The sequence below is a fragment of the Squalius cephalus genome (genome assembly GCF_949319135.1).
Source record: "Squalius cephalus genome assembly, chromosome: 17".
NCBI classification, from domain to species: domain Eukaryota; kingdom Metazoa; phylum Chordata; class Actinopteri; order Cypriniformes; family Leuciscidae; genus Squalius; species Squalius cephalus.
In genome coordinates this window covers 21,270,990-21,292,445 of record NC_137138.1, presented here as the reverse complement: position 1 = coordinate 21,292,445, position 21,456 = coordinate 21,270,990, and the positions used below count along the sequence as shown (strand labels likewise).

The window sequence follows — 21,456 nt, the reverse complement described above, 5'->3', positions numbered from 1 at the left end:
ACAAAGGCGAGCATGTAAAAAATTCAGATAGGGAAATGAAAGCAGCCCGTGTGTCAGCATTTCATCAGCACATGTTGGTAAGGAAAAGGTTAGTGGTAAAAACGCACTTAGCTATTCCGTATAATTTAATTTTTTAAGATGCAGTTGCCTCAGTGGAAGTTGTGTTCTATAGGAAGCAGAATCACGTGAATTGAAACGTGTTTGGACCAGGGGACTTAATTAAGTGCTAATCAATTTTGAATATGCATAAACATGAGGTCTCATGAGATGCCACTAGTGATAATTATATAGAGCTAATGAAGAGATCAGAGGAAGAGACACAATGATGATCCAACCTCAGAGATCCCTTGAAGCGATATAAAGTTGAGGGCTTTGCTAAAGATCACAAAATCAACTCCATTCAATGACAGTGTAATATTTAATGTATATTACCGATCAAAAGTTTGGAATAATTAAGAATAAAAAAATATTAAGAAGTGTCTTATGTCCACCAAGGCTGCATTGATTTTTTTTCGCTCAAAAATACAGTAAAACAGTAATATTGTGAAATATTATTATAACTTTTCTATGTACATATATATATTTTAAAAAGTAATTTATTGCTTTGATGGCAAAGCTGAAGTTTCAGCATTCTTGATTCACATATATATCAGCCACCATATCAGTATCGGCCTATATATGTTCATTTTTAATGGCCAAAATTTTCATATCGGTGCATCCCTACTTCATTCACACGATTCTTCAGAAATAATTTATTCAAATATGCTAATTTGATGCTTAAGAAACATTTCTTCTTATTATCATAGAAATCGTGGTGTAAATCTATCCTAAAGACCTTTGATAACCCTGAGAAGCACAAAGAACTGCTGGGTTTTCTCAGTAAGGCAGAATCACTGGAGCTCAGGGACTCGCTGGGCAAACCTCTGCCATTCCCTCGTCTCTGCTCCGTGTTTCAAAGCCGCTCTCCGTGACAAAGCACCCTTTTGTTGGCTCTCCACCAAAACAACGTGGATGGGGGAGAAAAACAAGGCAGTCATTTTGCCACTGCTCTTGACATCTGAACTCAATTCCTCTCCTCTGCAAAAGTAATCAAAACTGCCTCATTGCCAGAAGGGTGTAACAGTCCTCCAAACTCCGCTGATACAAGCAAGCAAATGCTAAGGAAAACAACGCTGCCACAATACCCGAAATCACAGTGTTGCTCAGTGAACTTCTCGTAGGTCATAATGCATATAATCCGCGTCTTACCAATAAAATGTTTCTGCAGAGGCGAGAAGCCTCTTTTGATTGAGATTACTAATGTGAGCTTTTGTCGCTGGCCTTTCCAGACTTGCTGAAGATAATTTAATTCTTCACAGTCTCAGAGATGTGTAAACAATGATGCAACTACATGGAGCAAATAGAACTAGAATACGTGGCGATGCAAGATGCTGTTGTTGCCAGGGCGTTGTTATGCATGTACTAAGCTGTTCTGATTCATAAGCGTTGCTGTGGGCACTGCTAGATGGTTGCTAAGTGGATGCTTACTAGCCTCAATAAATAAATAAATAAATAAATAAAATCAAGCCCAAGACTCTCTGATGTTTTAATCCCAAGATATGGCTTTGTTGTGTTCCCTCCTTCAATGTAAATCTATACGATTTATTATAAAGTCTACAAATAGAAAAAAAAAAAAACAATGCAGGAGAAGGAAAATCTTTTGATGCACCTATAGGTACTAAAATTATTTGCTTACTCAAAATATAATAAAATATTTATAAACAAAATTAAATTAAATTATAAATAAAAATATTATAATAATGAATGTATAAGATTAAAAATTTAACAAACAAATAAGTATAAGCATCAGCAAGAACCACTTATAATGAACAATGGATTTTTAACAAACGTTCAAAAGTTTGGAGTCAAAGGATTTTTTAAATGTTTTTCAAAGAAGTCTCTTATGCTCACCAAGGCAGCATTTATTTGATAAAAAAATACAATAAACACTGTAATATTGTGAAATATTATTACAATTTAAAAATGCACGGAGTGATTTGCTCGCAGCACCTGAGAAGCCCCGTGGTGAGGAGCAGAGAGTTCGCTCAGAGTTGGAGTGAATCACTCCGCAGAAGTAGCAGTGCTTCGCCTTCAGAGAATATAGTTCCCAGTATGTATACGGTTAGAAGATGGCTGTGTCTCATGTGACCTTGTTATTTGTACACGCTGTGACTATACAGATCACAACATGTAAATAGGAAAATTATGGCATTATTTTGTCACTTATTGGGAGCAGTATGCTAGCTGGAGCCATTTACCTCCAGTCTTTGTGCTAAGCTAGGCTAGTGGTGGGTGAGTCAGACAGTCACGGCACACACGGAGATGAAAAGGGTATGTATGGACTTATCTAACTCTGGGGGGATACAGTGAATAAGCTAAAGTCCCAAAAAGTCGGCGTGTTCCTTTAAATGTAAGGTAGGCAATAGCGGAGAGGCTAGCAATTAGGGGTGGAACGGTACATGTATTCGTATTGAACCGAAACGGTATGGGCGTCAAGGTTTGGTGCATACATTTACACGGAGAATACACGGTATAAAAATAAATAAAACTCACGTGCAAATTAATTAATGTAATGCGGAACTACTGTTATACGTGGGTTCTTTAGGGACACCTAATCTATAGCCCCGCCTTAGCTCTGAGGCAGGCTGCGATGTAAAGAGAGTCGCGGGCGCGATCGAAAAGTCGCAAAGTGTTTACATTTGTGTGCGTGCGTGCGTGCGTGCGTGCGTGCGTGTGTGTGAGGCACGGGCGCGATCGAACAGTGGAAACATAAAAACATACTCCGTCATTTTGTTTATACAGGACATCGTTCAAAATGCAAAGTGTTTAAGTTACTGTTAATTAAAATGAAGGAAAACAAATATTAATCTGAAATGTAGCAAATTAATTTTCAATTCATTCAGGTACAATTACCAAATATATCTCAAGGTCTTTTTGTCTTTTTATTAATTTAATTAATAAACTAATTATATAAAACTATTGTCAGTGCACTACAAATAAACTGGATCTATATGTTTACTTTATTAATAAAACTTATTTAAAAAATACAAGGCTTTAGTAATTTATTTTTCTTTTGGTGGTACAGCCTGAGACATGCACAAGCCTTCTGCATTTTTGTTTTGCTTTTCCCTCCATTGTACCGAACTCGTACCGAACCGTGATGTCTGAACCGAGGTATGAACCGAACCATGACTTCTGTGTACCGTTCCACCCCTACTAGCAATAGCAAGTTAGCTTTGAAAGCATGAGATCCCACACTTCTTTCAGAGCACTCTACGTCTCCTTCAAAACACATGAAAGCACATAGCAGATTCTACAATGCGTCACAAGAGACACATAACATTAAAATAATAATGAACCTACACAACTTACAAAGCGCTGACTTGTATATCTAGGGTTGTCACGATTCCTCAATTAAATTCGAATTGATTGCTATCAGGATGTGAACAGAGTTTCAACCAGTATAACAAAAAATGTTAATAAAACAAATTGCCTACTCTACCTTTAACAGTGTAAAGATCAGTCTCGGCACACATTGTAAACCTTTGAGTGCTCTCTTTAACCGTGAATAACCATCGTCTCCCGTCGCACAAGAGGCCTGATGCAAACAAAAAAACTACACTGATGCCTAAATACAGTCAAGCAAAGTAAGCAGGGATAAAAGGCAACAACAGCCCGAAGGGAAAGCAAAACCACGCAGTGTCTCTGCTAAAGCATGACCTAATGACATTTCATCAATCTTCCATTTACAAAGACTGATGCATTCAATTTAATACCCTTTCATACACACAAAAACAAGTTCAGACATGAGAGTGGAAGCCCAACCCTGTCTTGATATTTGAAAACCAGTCTATTTACTCATCAGTTTTGACAAGACCATCAAGACTGCAACTTTATTACAAAATAAATATTGAAAAACAGTACTGAACCATGAAAATGTCTTTTTAAATATATATAAAAATATTCATATATTAATTATACATTGATCATTCATGTTAGTTCATTGTGCATTAACTAATGTTAAGAGACACAACTTTAAAATGTAAACATTTATTAGTAAAATGTTGAAATCAACAAATGAACAATATTTTTTATTAACCTTAAATGTTACAAATGGACTTGAATTAAAGTGTTACCATTTCATATAAATCCAAAACAGTCATGCTTAAAGATGGCCATTATATCTACACAAAGGCCATAGGATTGAAATCAGACACATACTCTCACACTTTATTTGCTTTATTTTAGAACACTTGATTATCTAATCAAAATAACAAAATATGTTACAGTGACGATAAAAAAAGAAGAACTGAAATCAAATGCGTTTCTGATTTGTTTCTGTTTCTGTCAGCTGCATGATGACACAGTTTGCTTCAAGCCATGTCACTAGCTTTAAATATGTCATCTCCCTGGATAACAAATGCATAAAAGCGACCAGCTGGATCTAAACTAATGCAAATAGATGGTAACAATCGTGACATTAAACATTTGGGTCGGACTAGCGTATGTTCTTGTCACATTGTTTTAACCGCTTGAGGCACTACTAATGTTAGCGTCCTCTCAGCCTCGACGGCAAACATACTGTTGTTCTCCACTAATGCAGCATCTAGTCAACAAATGCATTACTTCATAATGATATGAAAACATGTACGATAGTGTACTGTATACATTAGGGCTGGACGATTTGGGGAAAATGTCATATTGCGATTGCGATATAATAAACAAATGGTTTCATGAGTCAACTTGCCAGAGTCAACACACAGATTAATGATAATGCTGAAATGTGTATTTCTCAACACAAACTAGCAACAACTAAATGCACAGTGTTTTCAAATAAAAAAATATTTTTTACAAAATTAAATAGTGACATCTTTGCATTACTGCAAATTTGTTATTGTCTCAATAGTACAATAGTATAAAATAAATGTCATATTTACCTGTGCCCTTACAGGACATATACAGAAATTGAATTAAGTTATCAAACAGTCTGCACTGCTCTTATGTTATGAAGATACTCGACAAAACGGACATTTTGGTAAAATTATGTGTGCTATCGTTCGTTCGAGCGTGACAGAGAACTGTATTCTGGTCACGATACTGGTGCGCGTCTTTCTGTGTGTCACTGGAGTCAGGACATTCACAGGCAGCACGTAATTGACAACAATTAACAGATGCTGCGTTGATTGGGTTAAATATTTTATCGCGTTAACGTTGACAGCACAAATTGATTTATTCCATAAAAATCGCAGCATTTAGCATCATATAATCGCATGTTTCGCTCTGTGCAGCGTGCAGTCTCATGTGTCAAAACAAACTCCACGAGGTGTCAGTGATAGTTTTTATTTCGCCACTCTTGTACTGTATAATGACAGCGCACCCTTCTCAGTCGCTCCAGCAACGGATGCAACCCAATAAAACTAGCGGTATGGATTTTTGTCAAGAACCGATTCTGCAGCAATCATTTATCGGTGCCGATTAGGGCTGCAACAAACGATTATTTTGATAATCGATTAATCTAACGATTATTAGAGCGATTAATCGACTAATCGTCGATTATTTCGCCGACTAATCATTAAGTTTGGAACGATTATTCAGCTTTTTCAATTAGTTAAAACACTGAGTTATACATATTCTAACTATAATATAAAAAAAGAAAATCACTTCAGCTTTTGAAATGGTTGTTTTAATGAACTTTGAGCAACTAAACAGGTCATTCTCTTTAAGTTTTCAGATTTCTGTCCAACTCAAATCACACACAAATGCTCTCTAAGCATTGGTTAAATATTCTGTTCTTTTTCAATAGAAAAAACTAAACAAAAAAAATAATAAGCTGCATTACAGAAAAACTTAAACTGCAAACAATTATTATAAGAATAAAAAATGACATGACAATTGAGCTGAGCTGACAGAGACACTCATTCACCTTTTAATTTACAGAATAAAAAAGTAACTGACATGATATTCTTCATAACATCTCCTTATGTAAGTCTTAATGAATATAGAACAACATACAGGCAAGTGATAAGACCGTAATAACATTACCTAATAGTGTTACAATAATAAAAACAGCCCTGACTCCTAAGCTCGATCAAGCTTTATTCTATGCAAAAATAAATCATCACATTACTGTAATTATATTATTATTGTTAATATTATTGCTAGTATTAGTAGTATTGCATTCTCTAAAAAGAGATTCACTGCTAGTTATTTAGCTCCAGCTGGAGAACATTCACCTCTCACCGGCTCGTCTCGTGCCGGGGTGTTTCCTCTTTAAGTGCTTTAACATGCATGTTGCGCTCTCGTGAAAAGAAAGTTTTGCCTTGCATGTATTACACACGACAGTATTCTTGGTTTGAAGTTTTGTGAAACTTTCACACACCTTGCTAGTTCGGATCAGGTTCGGATTCGTTTGCACTCCGTCATAAAATTTGCGCTGTGTTTTCTTCTACCGCATTTGTAACGGCTGCATTAACTCTAGCGCTACAGCGCCGTAGCGGTCAAATCACGATATTGCAGGCCCTTACATTAGGTCACGTGGGATCAAACGACTACTCGACAACAAAGATATTTGTCGACAATTTTTTATTGTCGACGTTGTCGACAATGTCGACTAATCGTTTCAGCCCTAGTGCCGATTAATCGGCAAACGATCAATTGGTCGACCTCTAATATAAACTTCCCTTGCAGCCTAAAGGCCTGTTCACACAAAGTACAATACATATCCATAACAAAAACATAACCATAACTATAAAGTTTTCATAATCATTATAATTTTAAGAGAATAGGGAAGTCCACACCACAACTACAAAAATAACGACACAGATATCGTTAGATTCACTTTCAGAAAAAAGTTTTTCCCAGATGATGAAGGATAAAAACACTGACAGCAATTTCAAATTTAGATTATTTGTATTAGAGTATTTAGATTACATAAAAAATGTGCCAAAATTGTATGGTGCATCTCAATGTAATTTTATGCAAGGAATAGAGATATTGCTATGCTGAATAGAAACACCAAGATGTGAGCATTTTCAAAAAAATAAATAAAAAAAAACGCTCATTTGACCTGGATAAAGGTTTTAGTCAGCATGCATAATCATGCAAAATCTATAATGGAAACATGTTTACTAAATAAATTCCTAAATGAGCTCACAAAAATGATTGCATACTAATCGCTCAGAAACACAGCAGCTCATTCATGTCCGTAGCACAAATGGTGCGGACTGAGTTACGTGCTGACGTTAAATATATAGAGTTATGGGTTTTGAAAAAAACATAATCCCATGTATGAGAAATAGAACCACTTATGCTTGCCGTAGCAAACACAACTAACGAGACATTGTTATACCTGGCTCTGGTGAATGAGGTTGATTCATTTATCATGTCGGATGTTAAACACAGCTGAGATTGTTTAGCCTGTATCAGTGGTGATTACAGATGCTGTGGCAATAGCGCTGCTGTCAGCAAAGCCCACCTGCAGCGGCACCGAACTGCACACTTCACGTCTACTGGATTACAGGATCACGCACAGATTAAAGCATTCGCGGCTCCGTCGCATTCTGGCAATCAGAGTGCACTGAGAAACCATGAACGGGGTGAGCAGCTGTGCTGGAAACGTTGCAGCTTTCTTAGCTCAGTGCATTTGATACTATATTCCTCTCTGTGCATTGCTGTTTACAGGCTTGTAACAAAGACGTTTCGGCATCCAATCGCTTCCGCCGCTGCCAGAGGAGCAAAGCCTTCCTGGAGCCCCGCCAAAAACAAGTGTGACCAGATCAGAGAATGTAAACAGATGCCAACACAACTACAGGCTCACGTCTCACAATACAGGTGTCAGTTCATGAGCAAGAAACACACAAATTGCATTAACTCAACATTGCAAGTTTGTTTTGGTTTGATGGAAACCAGGTCACGGTGAAGCTGTCTGTAAAGATCCATAAAATCTCAGACAACAGTCGTGGCCATTTTACCAGACCCCAGCCTACAACCAACAGCTTATAAAAATTCAGAGCAAGAGCAGTTGTTTTTCCTTCCAAATGCCGTCCATCTGTCAGGAAATGTGCAGGCCTTCTTAAGACAAATTTAACCCAGCATGGGCTGGTTACCGAGAATCTTGTCTGATCTCTCCAAATGAACTCAATCTGCAAGCTTGTTGGAGTGAGGAAAGAAAAAAAACTTGACCAGATGGCATAATTTAAGAGGAATTTGTATGGAAAAGTTAATACTTCTCAAACATGGAAGTGGGTTTAAGCAATTTCATCAAGAAATGTCAGACAGCAACAACAACTACTTTGCACTGTATTAAAGGGATAGTTCAGCCAAAAATGAAAATTCTGTCATCTACTGACTTGACTTTCCAAATCTGTATGTCTTTTTCTCTCTGTGAAACACAAAAGATGATATTTTGAAGACTGTTTCAAGTCAATGGGGTCCCATTAGAACCTGTTGTATCTACAAAAACAGAAAACAAATGTGTGCAATATGGCACATGCAAACGTAGTCATAGTTTAGATTAGGACTGCGATTATTTTATGCGCAGCTTGTCAGTGCAGCACGGCTCTGAGATCAGTAGTAAATGCTGCTCCATCTGAAAGCCAGAGGGCGCTCTCACGCAGACACGCCAAATATGTCCCGCCGCAGAAGTAGACAAGGAAATCCCTATGCATCATACTATCGCTGTAGCTGAATAAACAGAAGATTGAAACGCTTTGATTTATTAAATGTTGTCTTTTGTTGGACAAGAGGTTCATAAATGCTTCTCATGTTTGGAAAGATGTTTGATGCGTGAGGCCTAAGCGACCCAAACTCACAGTGCTTTCAGATGGAGCAGCATTTACTACTTAATTGCGAATAATCGTGCAGGCCTAGTTTTGATGTAAATAAAAGCCTAAAATTAAATCTTTTCATCATATTAAAGTGATTGTATCTCTTCAGAAGACTTGGATTAAACCGCTTGATTCATATGGATTTGTTTTACAATGCCTTTATAACCATTTTGGACCTTTAAATTGTGGTTACCTTGACTTGAAGTGGAGAGACAGAAACCTCACAGGTTTCAGTAAAAACATATGAATGTGTTTTGAAAATGAACAAAAGTCTGGGTTTGGAATGACTTGAGAGTGAGCAATTGATGACAGTTTTTATTTTGGGGGTGAACTATTCCTTTAAGGTTTCTTTAACAGAGTTTCTTTAGTTAAGCTAAAGTCTGACAATCACCAGCTTTTTATGAATTCATAGAGTACAAAAATAAAAGAAATAAAGAATAAATCATTCAAATATAAAGTTGTAGGAAACTTAACTACTTGAATCAAAACATTCCAGGTTTTGTAAGATTAGATCTTGACTCTAGTTAGTAGATTTCCATCTCAGAGCGCAGAGGACTGCATGCGGATCTGACCTCTGGGCACGATCATAGCAACACTGCCTTCTATTAATGAAGTGAAGTGTCTCAGGCGGGCCAAAAGATAAGCAGCCAGCTGCTGATGTACCCCTGCTCAGATGACGAGAAGCTGATACCAACACAGCACTGGCTTGTTGACGGAGAGGTGAAGCGACAGCTTGCTCAGTGTAACGTTCCAGCAGGAAGAGAAGCAGGGGGAGTGCAAAAATTTTGCCAACTCCCCGGCGAAGAAGACAAATTGTTATGCAGTGCCCCGATCTGGCACGCTCCTCCTGGAGATTAATTACTCTTCCCTGCACGACCAACACAATCAGCGTCGGAGGGGGCAGAGGACGACCCAGGTGAGGAACGATCTGCGGGAACGTCTCCTTAACTCCTTAAACTGGATGACAGGGTACAAGAAATCCAACCATGTACCTGGACGTATGCGGACTTGTGAAATGCTAAATAAGGGTGCTTAGTAGCTAAAGTGAGGGAAGAAAGCGTGATTTAAGGGTGTATGAGAGAATGCATTTCAGGGTGGAGCGATAATTTGTGCTTGTGGGAGTACAGATAATGAGGTTTTTTTGAAACGGAGGCCAGGATTTGATCACACCCGAGTGCTCTTCTGGGGCCTTCACAAATCACTCCAGCGCTGATTTGTTTTTTCACATCTCATTTTATAAGTTTCACCACCCCAATGTCACTAGGGTTGAATGAGGCAACAGTCACACATAAAACTGGGGACCTGACTGCTATTACACATTACATTCTCTCTGATTGGATCAGACTTATCCAATGAAAAACCATCCTCTCTGTGATATACTACAGATTAGACTCAAAAGATTAGTACAATTACGCTCACGTTTAATGGATACCGAACGATTGCAGGACCTTTTAAAGATAAGAGGGCTTTATGAAAAGAAAATAAAGGATGATTCTAGGAAAAATAAAGGCCTTTACCTCAACTCCCTTCAACATTAAAAGATTAGCCGAGGAAAAACAGCTGGTTGAGTTTCTGCTAAGTGTCCATTATTTTGATAATACCGGCGGAGCAGAGCAATAGAGTTAATTGCTTGTAACATGCATCTGAAACGTATCAGCATTGGATTTAGAGAGAATCCCAGACATTTCAATGCCATAAAGAGCGATTGCATTACAGAACACCGGCGAGCTTCTCAGCTGTTGGCTGCCTGCGCTGTTGTGATGCCACACAACAATAAATGTGTTGAACAGATGATCTGGACCGGTGGCGCAGAAGTGTAGCGAAAAGCATTGGTGCAAGGTGCGGACTTCTCATGGTGAAAAAGAGAGTGGAAAAATAATATTATATGAAAGGAATTCTTTCTGGTTCTCAATTGCTAGGGCTGTGACGGTATGGGATTTTTTCTTAATACGCGTTTGGCGGTTATTGTAAGATACAATTTATACAAAACTAAATTCACTTTAAAGAAAGGCTTTCTATGAAACAAAACTTAATGAAGTGGTCAAAATCATGTCTGACCCAATCCATATGTCTATAGTGCGCATCTAATGATCCTATCTTACTCATGCTGTTCACTTTTCATATAATCAACATAGATGAAATAAAACTTTATATTATTTAAACATAAATATGAAACTAAATGCGTTTTCTTTAATGGCTATAACGCGTAGTATGCCTATAGTACAGTACAGAGAAATATAATGTCGTTTTATCGGTGAGCATGTGAGAAATAGGTGCGACTTCTGAATGATAATCTAATAATTCCCAGCGATCATCGATTATTATTTTTGCTTGAAATGCCCAGTTTTTTACGTTTTGCCCAATTATTTACGGGATGATGCAGGCTATTTCGTTTAGTTTTTGCTTTGAAACATTTATATTGTTAACATAGGCTAATAAACATATTAACAATAATAATATGAAATAATATTTAATTATATAACTTTGTTGTTTTTTCAATATCTTTTAAGTTTAATATGAATTATGGAACAGTTTTTTCTGCAGCTTTCTCTTCTTTTGCCTGCTGTGTGAGAAAGTCGTCACCAATGTTCTGTTTTAATAATGTCATCTGGCTAGCGCCGTTAACTATGATACCACATAAGAGAAGTATCACTTGCATTTGCAATTAAAATCTAACTCCAACTGTTTACGTTATGTTTTTGTCTTTTATGCCTGTGTTTGTGTGTATTTAATTGAACATTATATGTAAAATTAAAAATTAAAAAAAGTGCGGTTATGACAGTGATGACCTCAATATGCGGTAATGCGGTTATCGTCACAGCCCTAGTTTACAATGCAAACAAATAATCTGTTAGTAATTGGATTAATGGCTCAATCAATCTGAAAAGGTTTCATAAAAAACACCAGTTTGATTCGAATAAAATGTCAATGATGGTGCAATAGGAAAAATGTAAGTGTGTAAATACTTAAATTCAACCTTTTTGTTCAATCAGATTAAAAAAATGCCTTTCGCATATATGCAGTGTTGTGATAGATGTTTACATTTTACATCTTCTGACCGGATATATGTGTATTTACATCTTACAAACTGCTCAGTGGTGAAGACTATTAAGAATATTACCTAAATATCTGCTTAAGAAAAACATGTACAGTATGTTAACATTCTTTTAAAATATAGATCTTTTTAGAAGGCAAAAACAACATTCATACCCAAGGTAGCTCCTCCAGTAATATTATATTTACTTCCTTCACCAGACTTTCACCAGTTCTGAACACAGCAAAAAGTAGGGCAATAGATTTCTGCGTTTTTTAATAATAAATTTGCATTAAATCATAAACTCAGGCAAATTAAAACAGACAACACAGAACGTCTGAAAAAAACTATTTTGTTGTAAAATAAAAACATTAAAAAAAAATTAATTAAGAGTTTTATGAATTCTTAATTTGACTTTGATTATTAAAAGGAAATTGAAACAACTTGGGAAAAATTTAACTGTATTCACTGTATTCACGTTCTGTGTTGTATGTAGCAGATTACTATACAATTTAACAGTAATTTATGAAAAGTTTAACTGCGAAATCGGTTTTATTTCTTCCCGATTCAGTTGATTTCGTAGGACCCAAAACATTTCATTTTGATAAAATTATTGTTAAATTCTATAACATGCTGCTTCATATTTTCAATTAATTAGACATACTTTTTGATTAATTACATTTAATTTAACCATTAAAGCAGAATCCAGTAAAATGAAAATGACAAAAAAGGATATTTTAGGGGGGAAATTTAAATATTTAATAGGGCCACAGGCTTAAAATAAATTAAAAAATAACTACACTTCAGTGCATAAAGTAACACAAAATATTTGATGTTTTTCAGTCTATGCAATTTCACAATATTCCAGGCAAGTTAAATGAACAGAACATCCCTAAAAAGGCTGATAACAGCAGATGAAATGAAACAGGCAGTTCAAGGGCAGCAGTTGAGCATTTAGATTACTGCGGTTATTAACATTTGTACTTTTGCACTCAGCACAAACTCAACCAACTTTTGGTCAATGGCCCAAAGTGCACTTACACTTCGCAAGAACAGAAACCATCACTATCTTGGGTCACTTGTAAACAAAAAAGAAAAAGAAAGAAGTGAAAAAGGGATGTACTCCAGAGCCTGTTCAATATATTATCTGTCACCGCCTTACACTTCAAGCTTCAGTGGCAGAGCCTTGGCAAAGAGTCGCTCTTCAAATGACGCTGACTTTAATTACTGACGAGCAATTAGGCTAACTTGTGTGAGCGTTTAATGTCAACTAATCAACCATGAGACATATGAACATTAATCAAACATGGGGAGGTAAGCACAGGCTCTTGTGTTATGCAACAAAAGAGATTGCTTCCTGAATGACGGAGGCCAGGAATATCGAAATATTTCAGTACGAGTGAGAACATACAAACAACTTGCTTTCTATAATACTCAAAGCAAAGGTGAATGGCAAAACTCGCCTCCAGGCTGTTTGTAACCAAGAAGGACATTAAGCTTCATTTTGCAGATATTTCAATGTATTTTATCTTCATTTTATCAACTTCCTGGGAAAACATCCAGAGGTCCATGTGCAGTGGTGAATGACATGAAGTAAACTAACATGATACGTTAACAATTTTCTTGAGTAGGCCTATACCTTATCATTTGATTTGATACACAGCTATTATGTAACGCACTTCACATTTCAACACCTGACACTTGACACCTCTTCATTAGGGTTCTGACTAAATTAATGGTCTATATCTCTTCTTCATTTATTACCCTGACCTGAAATCTCTTTGTCTTGAGCACTACTTAACATGTACCAAGAATGAAAGGAATAGCAAATTCAGAGATTTGGTACTGAAGCTACACCCACGAGAACAGAACAGACAAAATCACTCACACCAAGACAAATGCTTAGAAAGACTTCTCTAGGAAATCATTAGAGATAGAACATTAACTGACTAGAGGCTGTCAAACTCCAAACAGAACAAAAAAAAACTTGATTTCAATATGTGCAATCAATCTGCGCTTGCTGGAATATTAAATAACTTCACATTTTAGTGCGCTAATAAAGCATTCGTATCGGGATGCATTGATCTAGAATTTTTTCTGATAAAATAACCAATAATTGTTTATATATAAACAAACAACTGATATATTGGATAATATTTGAAATCAATCCACATGCGTGAGACTGACTACAATTATACATGCTTATGAACTTTCATGATAATTTAATCGAAAATATAACTTTTGCAAATATAACAAAAACAAATAAACAAAATTCCATGGATAAAAAATAAATCTTATAGGCTCTGAAGAAAATTGGATGATTTTATTTTATTTGTGTTTAACAATTTAAGCCACACAAAAATGTAACATTTTAACATGTATCCTATTTTACTTAACGAAGGTACTGGTTAACATTAAAAAGTCACAATTATACAATAGTGATAGCTTGAAAGCCACTGCTTCCCAAAGTATGCAAGAGCAGCTGGGAAACTGGAAAGTCAAAGGTTTTGAGCAACATATGGAAGAATAAATTACATTTTGGGGCAAACTGTCTTTAAAATCAGACCATTTGAGTCAATGATCACAAGAGCATTTTGATCAAACCAAATGCTCTCATGCAATTTGGGATATTACCCTTTTGCTCACCATAATTCTTTCAAAACCAAACGAGAGATAGCATTACACACAAAAAAACCCAATCACTAGGAATGCCTCAAATTGAAAGCTTTGTTGAAATGTCAGTAAACAGCAACTATAGGGATTTAAAACTATTTCTTTCATTGTTACATAAATCCACTTGTCCTAATGTTTCATAAATCAGAAACATAGCTATTCAGAGAAAGAGAGAAGAAAGCTGAGCTATTAATGTGCTGCAGGAGTAAACCCGAGCTCTAAGCGCACACCGCTTCCCACCGCCCTGCTTAATTTGCCTGATTGCTCCGGGAATACGAGACCACCCCCCCGACTCTATCCAGTCATGAGAGGTGAACCCACGGCACTGCGCGGCAAGAGCTCAAGAGCATCAGATGCGCTCCAGACTGCAGTCTCACCCGGGTCCAATCCTCTAAAGGGGGTTTTAACCTGATGGGAGAGGGTCAGGATATCCACACTTGCAATGCCTCAGCCCTTGTTCCTGTTTGCACAAATATACCAACTTATAAGGACAATCTCATTTGAAAACGATCTGCTATTAGCCTCGTTTTGGAGGAACATTTAGGCCTGGGTAACAAGAATCACAAACAAAAGCATCACTACTTATAGTCGGCATGAAACAGAAGTCGTGATAGTCTTTTCCCTATTTTGACGCATTGAAACAGCTTCTAAGACAATATAAAATGTAGGGAAGGACTTGATTTTGTCCATCTGGAATTGATTAGACCATTGTTGTTTGCTGTTGCTGTGATGTCATGTGAGTGATAGGTTGTCCCGCCCTCACACTAGAATGAATTTATGTGCACAGATAAATGATTTATAACAAATAGTGCGATATTCAATAAAAAACAGGAATTGTCCATTTTGATTTCATAGTGACCTTAAAGGAATAATCCATGTTTACATTTACAACAAAAATGTTCTGGGTAAAGTTATATCCAATTTTGCAACTTGACAAGAACAACTTTAGGCAACAATTCATCAAAGACACAATCAACAGATTATTGATTATCAAAATAATCATTAGTTGTAGCCCAACACAAATGCTGACAATTAACTTTTATTGAAACTTTGAATAATCCTTAAAGGAATAGTTCACTTAAAAATGAAAATTCTGTCATTCATTACTCACCCTCATGTCGTTCCAAACCTGTATGAATCTCGTTCATCTTCGGAATAAAAATTAAGATCTTTTTGATTAAATATGATATCTATGCTACGCAACTACCACTTTGGGCGCTTCAAAATGTTCATACAGAGATCGTAAAACTAATCCATATATGAATTGATTATGAATATGAATTGGTTTAGTCCAAATTTTCTGAAAAAGCGTGATCGCTTTATATGATGAACAGATTGAATTTAGGCTTTTATTCACATATAAACATTCATTAACAAGTCAGATCTGGTAACCGGAAGCTCAAGCGTGTTCGCTTGATGTGCGAGAACCAATGAGGTTCATTCTTGTGTTACGCAGCATGTTTGAGCTTTAGCAAGAACCAATGAGGTTCATTCTTGTGTTACACAGCATGTTTGAGCTTTAGCAAGAACCAATGAGGTTCATTCTTGTGTTACACAGCATGTTTGAGCTTTAGCAAGAACCAATGAGGTTCATTCTTGTTACGCAGCACGTTTGAGCTTCAGCAAGAACCAATGAGGTTCATTCTTGTGTTACACATCATGTTTGAGCTTCAGCGAGAACCAATGAGGTTCATTTTTGTGTTACGCAGCACATTTGAGCTTCAGCAAGAACCAATGAGGTTCATTCTTGTGTTACACATCATGTTTGAGCTTCAGCGAGAACCAATGAGGTTCATTCTTGTGTTACGCAGCACATTTGAGCTTCAGCGAGAACCATTGAGGTTCATTCTTGTGTTACACAGCATGTTTGAGCTTCAACGAGAACCAATGAGGTTCATTCTTGTGTTACGCAGCACATTTGAGCTTCAGCGAGAACCATTGAGGTTCATTCTTGTGTTACACAGCATGTTTGAGCTTCAACGAGAACCAATGAGGTTCATTCTTGTGTTACGCAGCACATTTGAGCTTCAGCGAGAACCATTGAGGTTCATTCTTGTGTTACGCAGCACGTTTGAGCTTCTTCAAGAACCAATGAGGTTCATTCTTGTGTTACACAGCATGTTTGAGCTTCAGCGAGAACCAATGAGGATCATTCTTGTGTTACGCAGCACATTTGAGCTTCAGCAAGAACCAATGAAGTTCATTCTTGTGTTACACAACATGTTTGAGCTTTAGCAAGAACCAATGAGGTTCATTCTCATGTTATGCAGCACATTTGAGCTTCCACAAGAACCAATGAGGTTTTTTCTCACGCAGGTTCATTTGAGCTTCAGTTTATGTTCACTGATCAATGTTTATATGTGAATCTAAATTGAATCTATTCATCATATAAAGCGATCGAGTCTCTTCAGAAAGTTTGGACTAAACCGTTCAATTCATATGGATTAGTTTTACGATCTCTTTATGAACTTTTTGAAGCGTCAAAGTGGTAGTTGCGTAGCTGTCAGTAGAGGGACAGAAAGCTCTCAGATTTCACCAAAAAGATCTTCATTTGCGTTCCAAAGATGAAAGAAAGTCTTACAGGTTTGGAACGACATGAGGGCGAGTTATTGATGACAGAATTTTAATTTTAGGGCGATCCATCCCTTTAAAGTGTGCATGCCGAAATGCACTGCATGATGAATCAAAGGCAAACAACCGAATCTGATGTTAAGAGAGCCACACAACTAGCTGACTCAACGTTCACCACTCTCAGCTTTTCACCGCTAGCCAGAAGGCGGTCTGAAATCGTACTTTATTGACTCAAGGTCATACTCTGGTTTTCTCTGCATTGCCGGCAAGGTCTCCATCCTTTCTTTAATGAAAAACTCAATTTGATATAATCTTGCTGCACACAGAGCCACGCAAATTGTGAGCCACCTATTATCATGCCCCCGGTTTCCATCTGACTCCTTCATTCACATTCAAACAGGAGATAAAATCCTGCATGACCACAGACATTTAACGTCGCCGGTGATTCAGCGAGGAGGCTCAAAAACCCCGTCATTTCTCATCATTGAATCTTCTAACCTTTCCACCCAGATGCAGCTTTTCAAATAGCAAAACAAGAGCCTCTCACCCTAATCCCAGAGACAAACCACACTGAACGCCTCATGCTGCCTGAACATGTTTTGCTGTGCACTAACAGATATTCCACAACACCACCACTGATTTCTCACAAAGCTGCTTTTTCAGCGCCTACAGCCAATATTTCCCAAAGAATCTGCTCAGACTGACAGTCAGTGTACCACAGATAAATAAGCATGTGCCAAAATACTACTTGACAAATGTTGACCGGTCTCATGCATGTTGTTTGTTTACCTGGTGGGTTTGCAACTTGCTTTGACCGGGGTGGCTGAATTTCACGGTGCATGAAGGTTAATCTAAACCTCAATGAGAAACCTTAAGACTCCAATTACTTCGTCAGCACTATAATGCATTTATGAGCTCCTTAATACATTAAAGGCTTAAATGAAGCCACAAATCTAATTATAAACTAACAAGCACATTCCTTTTCACAATCCTATCAACTAAACACATACTGATACAGTATCTGCTCATCAGTAAATGTTGTCCTAGTGTTGATAAGCACTCATTTGGGATGATGATGCCATGATACACTGTTTGCACATACAGTAAAATACCATACGGACATTTTTTTTCTATTAGCTTGTTTACACAGAAACATAACCTTTAGATTTGGGTCAACACCAGGCTGCTCTGGAATGCATTTACATTTAATTAAAAATTGAGCAAAAAAAAAAAAGTGTCGTGTAACAACACGACTGTTTCAAATAACACACAGGCAAATACATTAGTAACAGTAACTTAATATTAACCACAACTCTTAAGAGAAAGAGTTACTGACCTGGAACCATTAAAAGAACCAAACGACTCCCAAAATAATCCAATTCAAACGCAGGAGACAATTGACTTGAACAGTCCAAACTTCTTTCTCTTCTCCGGCTTGTTAGCTTGCTAACAGCTAACGTTAAGTTAGTCGACCCGTTTAATTCAGCGCGACGTGTAATGTCGAGTTGTGTTGGGATGGACGGATAGAACTACCACATACAATATCATTCCCAGCGCTGTTTGTATGTTTATAGACGCGTTTGGAAAACACTGGGGCAACGTGGGTGTTTATATAACAGAAAACAGGTCCAGATCAGTAGCAGGCTGGCTAAGCTAGGCTAAACAGTGGAGAAGGTAAATGAGGTTCATGATCCAGAGAGACTTTGAGCTGTGTTTCAAAACTAGTGAGCTGCCTACCTAGACAGCTTTTGGGGGTCGTTCGAACACGCCCAAAAATGCTGTCTGTGTAGACAGCTCTCTGTGTACTGGAACAGCCTTTTGGGGCTGCTGTTATGCTAAAGACGGACACCTATAACCTAGCCTGCTACCCATTCCCAACACTAGCCTTTATCTATACGCGGTTATACTAATTCGGCACCTCCAGGGCGTATGCCAACCTAGACAATACCTAGGACTACTTACGCTATTTCACAAAAATCCGTCTAATCTACATGTTAGCAAGTTAGCTGGTCCAGAATTCAAAGAAAGATCCACTCACCAAGTTAATATCAGCCAGAGGCAGCTGCAGCGAGACAGTCTTCAATTCAGATATATGAATATAGCATGGGAGGATTGGAGCCTGATCATGTAAGCCTTAGGGAGAATCGAGTGTCCCGGTCCGAGCACAGAGTGAGCGGTGTGTCTCTGCTGGGCTGAACCCACCAGAACTCGAGCTTCGAGCCTGACTGTCCCTCTCGCACACACACTGGACTCACTATTCTCAATCTCCACAGGCTACTGAGCACACACTCGCCGCTAGTGGGCAGCAACGTAGAGGGATACAATCAGACTTTATTATTTAACCTCTTTGATGAAGATCAACGGTGATCTGTTATGATGGATAATTAATGCACATAGTTATTTGATCTTTGTGCATTGAATATATTTCGTACAAACCGTATTCAAATTGTTTTGTAGGCTATGTGTTCAATTACATGCCATGACTGTCCCTCCATTGTCAGCCTACGCAACTACCACTTTGGCGATTCAAAAAGTTCTTTAAGAGATCAATAAACTAATCCATATGAATTGAGCGGTTTAGTACAACATTTTCCGAAGAGACTCAATCGCTTTATAAAGACGAACAGATTGTATTTAGTCTTTTATTCACATAAACATTCATCAACTCTCAAGCATGTTTGCTTGACATGTGAGAACCAATGAGGGTCATTCTCGTGTTACGCAGCACGTTTGAGCTTCAGCAAGAACCAATGAGGTTTGTTCTCAGGCGTCAAGCAGGTTCGGTTGAGCTTCAGTTTATGTTCGCTGATCATTTTATGTTAATAAAAGCCTAAATTCAATCTGTTCATCATATAAAGTGACCATGTCTCTTCAGAAAATTTGGACTAAACCGCTCAATTCATATGGACTTTTACAATCTCTTTAAGAACCTTTTCAAGTGTCAAATTTTAAGTTGCTTAGCTGTCAATGGAGAGACAGAAATCACTTAGATTTCATCAAAAAGATCTTAATTTGTATTCCGAAGATGAACAAAAGTCTTACGGGTTTGGAACAACATGAGGGCGAGTAATCAATGACAGAATTTTCATTTTAGGGTGAACTAAGATAGATAGATAGATAGATAGATAGATAGATAGATAGATAGATAGATAGATAGATAGATAGATAGATAGATAGATAGATAGATAGATAGATAGATAGATAGATAGATAGATAGATAGATAGATATCACTATAGTGATTTCTTTTTGTTTATAGAGAAAGTTTCTCCATACTCATATAGTGCACAATTACACACATGCCATCCAAACTTAGATTTATCTAAAATATTAATGCCTTTTAACATCAAAAGTATAAGCCTGACAGACCTTGTCATTATGCATTTATCATTTGTATAGTGGAGAGACGGTCTACACAATCTCGGTCACTCTTTATTTATAAGCTGCAGTGTTTTACAGCATGGCCTTCAATGCTTTGACACTAATGGTGCAGGGGGCTGTAATGACATTACACAGGTTATTATGCCATTGCTCAACCGACATTCCTTTGTACATCCTAGATCATGTCACATTTGTTTACTCCCTCCAAATTGCAGTCAAATCGCAGTTTTGATGAGTTATTGACTAAATATTAAAAGTGGATCTTTGAATTGCAATTAACATCACCACAGTCCCATTTCAGATAAAAAGATAAAAGACACTTCCACCGAATAGCTTTCAATTAGATTTGTTACTTTTGTTGAAAGTGATAGGAGCCTGATGATGAGGGTTGGGGCATTGTTAAATGTGATTTATACTGTAAAAATCAATAATAAAAAAACTTTGAAACGAAAGTGACAGGCTACATTTGGGTACAACAATTGTTCACAAACAGCCAATTGTACACTTAAAACATGAATTCAAGCTTTCATAAACTTTAACACTGATATAAGAAGAAAGGAAACATTCACAAAGCAAAGAATACTAAAACAAATACCACCACAGAAATTAGTTTAAATGTTGAAAATGTTGAGGGTAGAGCACATTTAAAATGTTTTGATTACGTTTGTTTGCATAATTTAATATGATATTCCACAGACGTTGGGTAAATTACAAGTTACATTAAAATGTCCGGTTTCACAGACAAGGCTTAAGCCTAGTTCCAGACTAAAATGCATGTTTGAGCTGTTTAAACTGAAAGTAACTTGCACTGACATATTTTAAATATGTCACTGACATTGTTTTACCTCAGGATGCACAACCAATGTTTTTTTTTTCTAGGGCACATTCATAAAAACTTATCTGATACCGAAAAGTAAGACTGACTGCCCCTGACT

At 37.2% G+C, this 21,456-nt stretch overlaps 1 protein-coding gene across 2 annotated transcripts in view; it reads right to left on the bottom strand.

The window, feature by feature from the left end:
- The window catches only part of ndst1b (N-deacetylase/N-sulfotransferase (heparan glucosaminyl) 1b), an 84,395-nt gene extending 64,964 nt beyond the window's left edge, over positions 1–19,431 (bottom strand). The window contains exon 1 of one of the 2 annotated variants that reach the window (XM_079898749.1): positions 19,181–19,431. The gene's annotated coding sequence lies outside the window, so the exon portion shown is untranslated. Of the gene's footprint in view, positions 1–18,478; positions 19,104–19,180 lie in introns of those variants that run through there. The other variant, XM_079898750.1, reaches the window with a different exon arrangement.
- Between the last annotated feature and the right edge of the window lie 2,025 nt (positions 19,432–21,456).